Genomic DNA, 10,696 nt, shown 5'->3' on the forward strand with positions numbered 1-10,696 from the left:
TAGCGAGAGATTTGACAGTGCAGAGTGTCATTTTGGTAGAAGGGACTGCACCGAAAGAGAGAAATACATGGAAATGAGTAGGATCATGGCATTGTATTTTTATGTGGTTTATCCAGTCCTTACCCGCAGTCGTGCCCATTGTCCAGCCGTGTCTCTCCATGTGTGTCCCCTCTCCATGTGTGTCTGCTTCTTGAAGTGTGTCCCCATGTTGATCTCTGGCCTTCCTGTCTATGTGTGTCTTCCTCGTGTTCTGTGTCTTACGCTTGATGTGTTGTTAATGTTTGTTTCCTCTAGATGTGTTTCCTCGTCTTGGTGAGTGTCTCTCACCTTGATGTGTGTCCCCCTCTTGATATGTATTCTCTTCTTGATGTGTCTTCCATTTAATGTGTGTCTTCCTTGATGTGCGTCTCTCTCTTGATGTGTGTGTCGCCGTGTTGTGTGTCTTCCTTGCTGTGCGTCTCTCTCTTGATGTGTGTGTCGCCGTGTTGTGTGTCTTCCTTGCTGTGCGTCTCTCTCTTGATGTGTGTGTCGCCGTGTTGTGTGGCTTCATGTTGATGTTTGGTTATTCTCTGTCACTTCCTCTTGATATGTGTTCTCATCTTGATAAGTGTCTTCTCTTGATATGTGTTCATAGTTTATCCGTGTCCCCCCTCTGTGTGTGTGTCTTCCCATCATGTAGTGTGTTCACTTCATTATGTGGCCTCTTCCTGATGTGTGCCCCCCTCTTGATGTGTCTCTCTGTTTTGATATGTGTATTCCTGTTGATGCGTGGTTATTCTCTGTCGTTTCCTCTTGATAATAGTTCTCTTCTTGATAAATGTTCGCTTCTTGAGAAGCGTCTTCTCTTGATGCGTGTCTTCCTCCTGGTGTATGTCTCCCTAGTGTCCTGTGTCGTCTGCTTGATGTGTGTCTTCCTCCTGGTGTATGTCTCCCTAGTGTCATGTGTCGTCTGCTTGATGTGTGTCTTCCTCCTGGTGTATGTCTCCCTAGTGTCATGTGTCGTCTGCTTGATGTGTGTCTTCCTCCTGGTGTATGTCTCCCTAGTGTCCTGTGTCGTCTGCTTGATGTGTGTCTTCCTCCTGGTGTATGTCTCCCTAGTGTCATGTGTCGTCTGCTTGAAGTGTGTCTTCCTCCTGGTGTATGTCTCCCTAGTGTCCCGTGTCGTCTGCTTGATGTGTGTCTTCCTCCTGGTGTATGTCTCCCTAGTGTCATGTGTCGTCTGCTTGATGTGTGTCTTCCTCCTGGTGTATGTCTCCCTAGTGTCCTGTGTCGTCTGCTTGATGTGTGTCTTCCTCCTGGTGTATGTCTCCCTAGTGTCTTGTGTCGTCTGCTTAATGTGTGTCTTCCTCCTGGTGTATGTCTCCCTAGTGTCTTGTGTCGTCTGCTTGATGTGTGTCCTCCTCCTGGTGTATGTCTCCCTAGTGTCTTGTGTTGTCTGCTTGAAGTGTGTCTTCCTCCTGGTGTATGTCTCCCTAGTGTCATGTGTCGTCTGCTTGATGTGTGTCTTCCTCCTGGTGTATGTCTCCCTAGTGTCATGTGTTGTCTGCTTGATGTGTGTCTTCCTCCTTGTGTATGTCTCCCTAGTGTCCTGTGTCGTCTGCTTGATGTGTGTCTTTCTCCTGGTGTATGTCTCCCTAGTGTCATGTGTCGTCTGCTTGATGTGTGACTTTTCTCTGGCGTTGACGTTTTATATTTTCACATAATGTGTGTCCTCCTCTTGGTGTGTGTCTTCTTCTTGATGTGTATTCTAGTCTTGTTGTGTGTCCTCTCCTTGATGTGCGTCTATCTTTTAATGTTTGTCCTGTTGATATGTGTCCTCTTCTTGAAGCGTGTCTTCCTCTTGATATGTGTGGCTCTTCTTCGTGTTGAGTGTCTCCATGTTGATGTGTAGTTATTCTGACATTTCCTGTTATGTTCTCTTCTTGATGTATGATATATATCTTCCTAGTTTATCTGTGCCCCCTCTCTTGGTGTATTTCTTCCTCTGGGGTGTCTTCCTCTTGATATGTGTGGTTCTTCTTCGTGTTGAGTGTCTCTCTGTTGATGTGTAGTTATTCTGAAAAATTCTTAATATATGATATATATCTTCCTAGTGCCCCCTCTCCTGGTGTATGTCTTCCCCGTGTCCTGTGTCGTCTGCTTGATGTGTGTCCTCATCCAAACCCCAATCAAGGGACGCAACTCCTTCGACCTATAGTCTGAGATCTGTAGAGTGAGATCTCTCGCAGCCTTCATGCATGAATCCCTGGTCCTCTTTATTTAACTTGTGTTCAAATCCCAAACTTTACTATAAAGCGACCACACCAGTGGACACCATATATGTATCCAAATCATCTTCCCTCCACAGCTTTCTGCCGAATACCCTCCCTCGGCAACGGCACAGTTCACAACGTCACCGTTGGCTCTTATGTGCCCATCACGTTCAAGATCCATGTGACCTGCAACGTTGGTTTCAGGCTTACGAAAGGCATAACAACACACCATTCAGAACACGACATTCCACTGCATCCCGATGAGAACATGTGCTTGTCGACCGGCAAGTGGGCAGAAGAATATATGTGTCAGTGGGGTAAGGTGGTCGACCTCGGTTCTGTTGTGTACAGACAGTGTATTCGTATTAGAACAAAAGCGACAAAACCCTTTCCATATACATAAGAAATCAGAGTCGATTATAGGACTTGGACTATATCATGACCATGTGTTTATTATTCAATGTCAAATAATGATGGTACTAGGTGTTCGCGGAGAAGACACCACATGGTCCGGTCTATAGAAGACGTTGTTTATACAACACGCATGCAGTTTGATTGGCTCATTGCAAGGTCGCATATACAAATGTACGTTTAACCTCAATTGTGTAGATGGCCATACCACCTCCCCACCCCCCACCACCACCCCAAAAAAATACAATTTTTTTTAACAAAAATACAAAAATACAATTTTTTTATAGGATAGTATGATATATTCCTTGAATCCTCTTTTGGACTTTTCAAGTATTTTTATGGCAGAATCTACCATAAAAAACATTAAATTGTAAACATTTAACTCTCTATTCCCATTATTCACTAAGTGGACCAGTTAGGTAGACTATTTGCAATGTTCAGACCGGAGTGTATTGACACTATGATGAAAAGCCGTTACTGGAACGACATGATGAGGACTATATGTAGCTATGGTAATGTTATATATTGGACAGGATGGAAATATTGTCCAACGTTTGGTACTGTCCAGGGGGACTGAATGTAACCTCTTCAGTTGGGCATTTTGTCACACCACAATAGTATTCTGTATTACGAACTGACACTGTCAGAGTCAATATCACAAGAAGAGATGTTATAGTTGTCCTCTAACAGTATCAATAGTATTATAGTATACATGTATCGATTTTAAAGATGCCGAGGTTTTACTTGTTAATTTTACTCTTTTTGGTTACTAGTTACTAGTTCTACTAGGGGCCCTGTTGTGCCCCAAAGGTACTAATAATTGATAGCCAGGGTTTTAGTTCTGATATCATTGTTAATGATACCTCTTTACTGTGCGTTTTCCAGACATGCCCTACAAAATACATGGAACCTTTTCTCGTGGAATCGTCAAGTTCTACGTCACCTCTAAATTTTTGGTTCCCCCGGGGATACGGACTCTGGACGTGATCTGCATTGGGGGTGGGGGAGGAGGGTTCTCACGGGGGAGGCCTGGAGGGGACGGAGGGACATCAATATTCGCTGGTCGCCTGGAAGCATTCGGAGGAGGAGGCGGATCAGGTCGGCATGGTGAGACAGTGTGTATGACGTCATACCTCGTCACCATAGCTTATAAATGGACTAAATGATAACACAACACTCGGACATATTGATACAAATTAAGTTTCGATCAGAGATACATGTACATATCCTTGCGGCCGCGCATGTACATGACAGTGCCAGTTCAGCAAACTTTGACTTTTCTCCTTTTTTTACGTTCTCTTCGTAATTTAGTTGTTGAAACGCATACCCATGACAAAAAAATGAAAATCAATTTATACATGTTAGTGTAGACTAAGTGAATTTGATCTTGAGAAATCAGGAATTTGTGTGCAAACTGGTAAATTATCGTTGACAAAAGAATATTTGTAGACATCTGTGAATGTGGTTGTTAGCATGAGCAACATCCCGCATCGTTGTAGGAGTATTTAAGACAGGCTGACTCACAAACGTTACTCAGTGTAATCGTCTAACGTCTAATGTCAGTTGGTGCTGTTTGGTAGCCAAGTGGTTAAAGCGTTCGTCGTCACGCCGAAGACCCGGGTTCGAATCCCCACATGGGTACATAGTGTGAAGCCCATTTCTGGTGTCCCCCGCCGTGATATTGTTGGAATATTATTAAAAGCGGCGTAAAACCATACTCACTCACTCTAATGTCTGGTTTTACAGGGTAATATAGACCTATTCTACCTTTCGCGAGAAAATGTCCTTACTTTTCAATTTGACCATTTGTATCATGTTGGACATGCAAAAGTCTGGTACTTTAGTGTCTTCTCATTAAAATTGTACGAGGACATTCTCAGTTAATGGCAATTAAGGCCTGTAATGTAAGTGACATGGTTTGTTTCCCAGGCGGCACAGGCGGTTGGGGATATAGCCACAATGGTGGTCGAGGCGGGGACAATGGCACATGCTGGTTCGGCGGAGCGACTGGACAAATTGAGAGATATCCATTTGCCTGCGTCATCGGATCTACAGACTGCCCCTTCTGTGGCGCCGGGGGCTACGGCAACACCACGGACTGCGTGGCAACTAACTGTACGGTGCTCTCGGGGGCGTGTTCTGGGCCTTGGGCCATCACCCGGACAAGTCTGAGCGGGTCGGACTATGGCGGGGGTGCTGGGAGTCTGGCAGGGGGGAGCGGCGGGGCAGCGGGGTATTCCAGGAGACGCTGGATGCACGTGAAGCCAGAAGAGATTGTGAATGTGACGGTCGGTGCGGGTGGCCACCCGTCGTCAGCCTCCCCTGGGGACGGGATTGTTGTGGTGGCGTGGGGAGATAAAATAGAAAACTTTCATCCGTCAGATGAGGAATGGAAACGAAGGTCGTGTCATTATCTGAATCCTCGTTGTTCGTGCGTTTTGAGAACCATGAACACCTACCGACTTGCTAAACCCAATAGATACTTGTAATCATGTAGCAGTGTCATTGTTATAACAAGGGTTTGAGCTATGTTTATCGCGTTGTGACGTCTTGTATATTTGTAACCACCACTCTGTTATCTGTACTTTAAGTCTGAGAAAGCAGATGGACGGGGCGTTTATCTGCACCTACTATAATCTGCTGATTTTGAAGGTCAAGGTCAGTGATCAAGGTCAGGGACGTTACCTCAATCTGAGACATTTTAATACCCTTGTTAGATCCTTTAATACCCTTGTTAGATCCTTTAATACATTTGTTAGATCATTTAACACCCTTCGTAGATTCTTTAATACCCTTGTTAGATCCTTAAATACATTTGTTAGATCATAGAGAGCATGGATGGGCCCAGTTGTCTAAGCCTGTTCAAGGCTGCCAGTTTTTGATGGTCAAGGGTTTGAGTCGTGCGAAGTATGTATGTTTCCTGGTTTGTCAGCGCCAAACCTCTGTTGGCAAACATCTTCCGCCAAATGTAGGCTCTCCTTCCTTGCTTTTGCGTCCTGCTATGTATATATCAACTTAATATAGCTTCGATTGCACCAACGGCAAAACGGAAACACGCGTTTTTCTATTGTTGTTGTTTGTTTGTTTGTTTAACGCCGCACTCAGCAATATTCAAGCTATATAACGGATGTCTGTAAATGATCGAGTCTGGACCAGACAATCCAGTTCTTGATATCATAAGTATCGATCCGCGCAATTGGGATACAATGACATGCATCAACATCAAGTCAACATTATTCCAGTTAAATCACGGCGTGTCAGCTTAATGTGGGAGGAAAGCACGAAGTGATGCAGGCCTCAGACGTTCGATAAAAACCCACGAGCACGTGTGTGGTGCTGACATATCTAGAACCATAATCGGGGCGAATCGGGAATAGAACTCACAATCATAGGTTTTTGGCGTGCCCAAGGGACACAACCCTGCACAGCGAATCATCCCACCTTAGGCGACTGGATAGAGTTGAGAGCTGATGCAGGCACGTGCAGTCTGTCCAGCATCGCAGCCGGAGAATTTTATATATACCTCAATAAACACAAAACAACAAAAGTCACTTCAATCACAATCATCCAGTCACAACTAGTTACACTTAAGTGTAATGGATACAATGCCCTTCCCTGTAAGAGGCAACATTCTGTGGTTCAGTCAGATAAAGAAATCGAGTAATTCAATGAAAATTGTGTACACTCACCGCTTTTACGATTATACCTCAATAAACGCAAACTATCTGAAGTCAATTCTTATTTAGATTCCAATATAAATTTTGATTTTGATTACCTTTTACATAATTGAAATATTGTTGATGTTAATTTATCATCCAAAACTGACTCCCACAGAAGATATCACTTGGCTGGGATCAAGCGATTTATTACCCACCTGGTGAAGATACAGGTGGTAAGATACTAAATCCGTACGTCACACGTGTGTCGTACAAGGTTGACCTCGTTTAATTCGATTTGATTGGATAACCGTGACCTCTGTGACACCGGGACTACTTTTTCCATTCATAAAAAAATTACGAGACGTCATTCATTTTGCAACTACAGGGCAGAACTGAAGCAATCTTATAAAAGCGAGAGATATTTACAAACACTTTTTCAAACCAAAACAAGACAGTCACATGCATCAAATTCGGTTTGCATTCTATATCAGTTATTCATAGAGCTTCTACAAACATTATATTATCGAGCTGTATCCCTTTACAATATACGATCTTCTATCGAGGGTTCCCATGAGCGTGACGCAACTGACCACTTTCGCAACTTTCAATTTGATTTAACCTAAAAAGATAAGCCTGGTGAAATGAAGTCAGTTTAGACTTATCTCGACAGATATCTGGACTTACTTGGGATGCTCCGGTTGTGCCATCAGTGTCCTCTTTGAAGCGTACTTTTTGGCACGAGTTGTTTGGTCACGACTGCCCGACCAGATCACTAAAAGTGAACTTTTCCGATACAAATCATTCGAAAACTCCCTAGAAGGGTGTCTGACTTCTTCTGATTATGTGGCCCAAAACATCCCAAATGTGAAAAATATCATTCGCTATTTCTAGCGTAAAAGCAGTTAGTAGATCACGGTTGTCTTTTCTTATTTCGGTGGTGACCTTGCTCTTTGTTCGAAGCTGTCACTGACATGCAAGCGGATTTGAGTGTTGAGTTTCACGTCTACAGGGTGGAACAGTTAACATGAATGTCTTTGGCGAACACTCTAATTTCTCTCTTCCAAAATGAATATAAATTCAGCTGATTGATCAAGGAAACCGAACCATTTTAATTGCACAGCGAGTGTCCCACTGTTGGTCCGATATTCAAGCGCGGCCGTTCTGTGACTTTTAAAATTTAAAATATTTCGCTTTCGCTCGGTCAGATAACATAGAAAGTCCACTCGTTTCGTAAAAATGGTATCTGACGAGAATGAGTGAAGTATTCTCTCTATATACATTGTAGATATCGCTGTAATGAAATTGCATCACAATGCTTTGCAGACATGACGTCACAATCAAATGACATCACTATGGCTCTGCTGCTGAAGCTGTTAGCAGTATTTTTTACACTGAAGACATTGCTTATTACTGTCTGCAAACTGAAAAAATTGAAAGAATGATGTTGGATGATAAATAGAATCTCACCCTTGTGTCTTCTGATATCAAATATACACATACAAACACATACAAGTCAGTTGTTCAGCTGAAAAAAAAACATGGGAACATATGGTACAAGTCAAAATAGGGAATTGCAGTGGACATATTTTTTGTCACTGATGCGTCAAATTTGGAAATGTCTTCAACATGTCTACTATAAAATGTTTTGAAAGCTTTACTGACAACTTGAATGTTGTAACCTTGATCAAACAACTTCCGAGCAAAAGTCGTATGACGCTCTTTGAAATCTTGGTAGAAAGACACTGCTTATAGCCCATGAGCCAGACCAGATATTGGTACCATCTGGGGTGGCAAAATCTCAGTATGATTTTTTTAAAGTCATATATCCATAGATGAAAAGAAATATTTGAAAGCAATCCAGAAATCACAGCTTAGTGGTAGTAATCACCACATAAAGGGGGACTCCTGAGTCGAATCCACGGAACTAGATTTCGGGCTAGGGGAAACCAGAAAGTGAAATAACTTTACAAGCAATAGTCATATGGTGAAGTATGACCACTCACAATGTTGGTAACCTGATGCTCTACATGTTGGTATGTAACATAGGACTAAGATGGTAACCAGAGGTCAAAAGGTCACAAGTTTTGACCTATGCTTAAAATATTACTACCTACAAGAAAATATATTGTAGATGCCACACCAATAGGACTTTCTTAACCCAATTGGGATATGATCGAAGCCAAGACGTACCTAAGTCTGATAAAAGGAACTTTATTGTCTTTTATGGGGTGGTACAGAATGGTTTTTGATTTATTTTAAAAGATGTAAAATTGTATAAGTTCACATGAATTTATAACTCTCAACTCCAAATTATAAGGGCTATGTGTGCTAAATTTCGTCAGAAGTTGTTTTGAAGATACATTGTTCTTTTTGGGGGGCTCACAAGATGAAACAGAAGGTGAAATTGGGGGCAAATTAGTTATGCTTACCGCAAAAACATAAAATGCAGTTATCTGTTGCATAATGAATATAAATATTTGATAAGATCACACAACTAGACTGTCAAAAACTATTTTTTATCACATTAGTGTTAGAAACTTAAGTCTTGTTTATTGTAGACCAAAACAAGGGTGGTTGCATATGAGTCTGCTACAATATAGTACACCGCTGCTTACTCATCATCAGGACCATCAACATCACTGGCTTCAAATATCAACCTCGACCTTAACTTGCTGATTGCTACATGTCTGTAATTTGCAATGGTATGTTTATATAAGACAGGTACAGCTCTCCAATTTGAGTATATGTTTGGTCAAGGAAGCACGAAACAGAGGCTGTGGAAGCAGCAGCAGCACTAGATTTAGCTGCTGCCTCTTTCCAAACTTAGTGTATAGCAAGAGCGATGGCAATGTCCTTCAGCAGCCACTCCAAACACATTAACTGCTCCCTTTAAAAACGATGGATGAGAGTTATATCCCTTAAAAGGCAGATGACACTGATTGGATTCCTTTTTAAGAAAGTTTAGTAATGTGACTTGGAAAACGTGTATTTGATCATTTAAACTTTCCTATATGTTAAGTAGAGTTAAATACAATCTCTCAAAAAAAACGCAACCTCAGTCTGAAATTGTGAGAAAGCCCCAAGAAGAAAAATGTTGATTGTAAATACAGTTTTTCTAATATGCACGTATACCATGTACATTGTTTATTAACGTAAGCGCCCAAACACACCAATTTTCGTGCACAAGGGCATTTTTTTGTTACTTTTATCATAGTGAGCAAAATTTTCTCGTGGCCCATGCCAAAAGCCTCATGCGAGTGCAATTCATGGAAAGAGCAGTAGAAGTATGGGTTTATAAAAGCACGTGTTGATTAGCAATTCACTCTATCATTTTCACCGAAAGACAAGGTCGAATATGCCACGGTTGAGTGCTGCAGATCGAAATATCGCCATTGGTCCTATTGAGGCCGGACAAAGCTTTGGAAACGTTGCCCGGCACCTCAATATTCATAAAACAACGATTTCCCGACTTTTGAGCCGATACACCCAGTTTCATGCAACTGAAGATCGCCCCAGAGGTGGTAGGCCAAGGGTTACCACACCACCTCAGGATCGATTCATCCGGGTCACACACCTACGTAATCGGCTAGCCACACCTACCGTCACTGCAACATTCTAACGTCAACGTGTTACCATGGCCCTCCCGATCACCAGACATCAACCCAATCGAACATCTTTGGGATTATCTGGACCGACGAGTACGTGCACGTTCACCGCCGCCGCAGACGTTGGATGCACTAGCCGTTGCACTGCAGGAGGAGTGGAGAGCAATCCCTCAGGAAAGAATCCGGCGTCTAATCCGTTCTGTTCCTAGGAGGTGCAATGCTGTGATCGCAGCTCGTGGCGCTCAATGGAGGTACTGAGAAAGACGCCCCATTGCGTCAAGTCAATCTTAGTGAGAGAACTGTCGAAGTCTGGACTTAAACTTGCATAACTGCACTGCCATCATGCCAAATTTCATATTGTTGTCTTCAATAATAAATGTGTTATAATAACTTGAATATTGAGATAAACATCTTGAAACTATAGGGGTTGCGTTTCTTTTTTGAGAGAGTGTATTAGCAACTGTTTTCCTAGAGAAAAAATCCCTTCTATGCTCACATTATGCTTCTGGCTAACATCCCTGTTATTGTTCTCATGAGGAGGCCATTGAAAGCGAGCAGTCATTGTCTCAAAATTCAACTTTACTACAAAACATTGAGTTTGTCTTTTATTTTGCAGAATAAAGGTCCAGATGCTTCCCTTCATATTCTAACTTAAAAGGTTATATTTTGTAATATATTCAGGTTGAAACCAAGCTAGTACCATATGGTACTAGATGGCATTCTTCTTGGATTAGTGGTAACCAAATTACATCAAAATGTAACTTAACGA

Source organism: Haliotis cracherodii, unplaced genomic scaffold (genome assembly GCF_022045235.1).
Source record: "Haliotis cracherodii isolate W230 unplaced genomic scaffold, xgHalCrac1.p SCAF_4, whole genome shotgun sequence".
Classification (NCBI taxonomy): Eukaryota; Metazoa; Mollusca; class Gastropoda; order Lepetellida; family Haliotidae; genus Haliotis; species Haliotis cracherodii.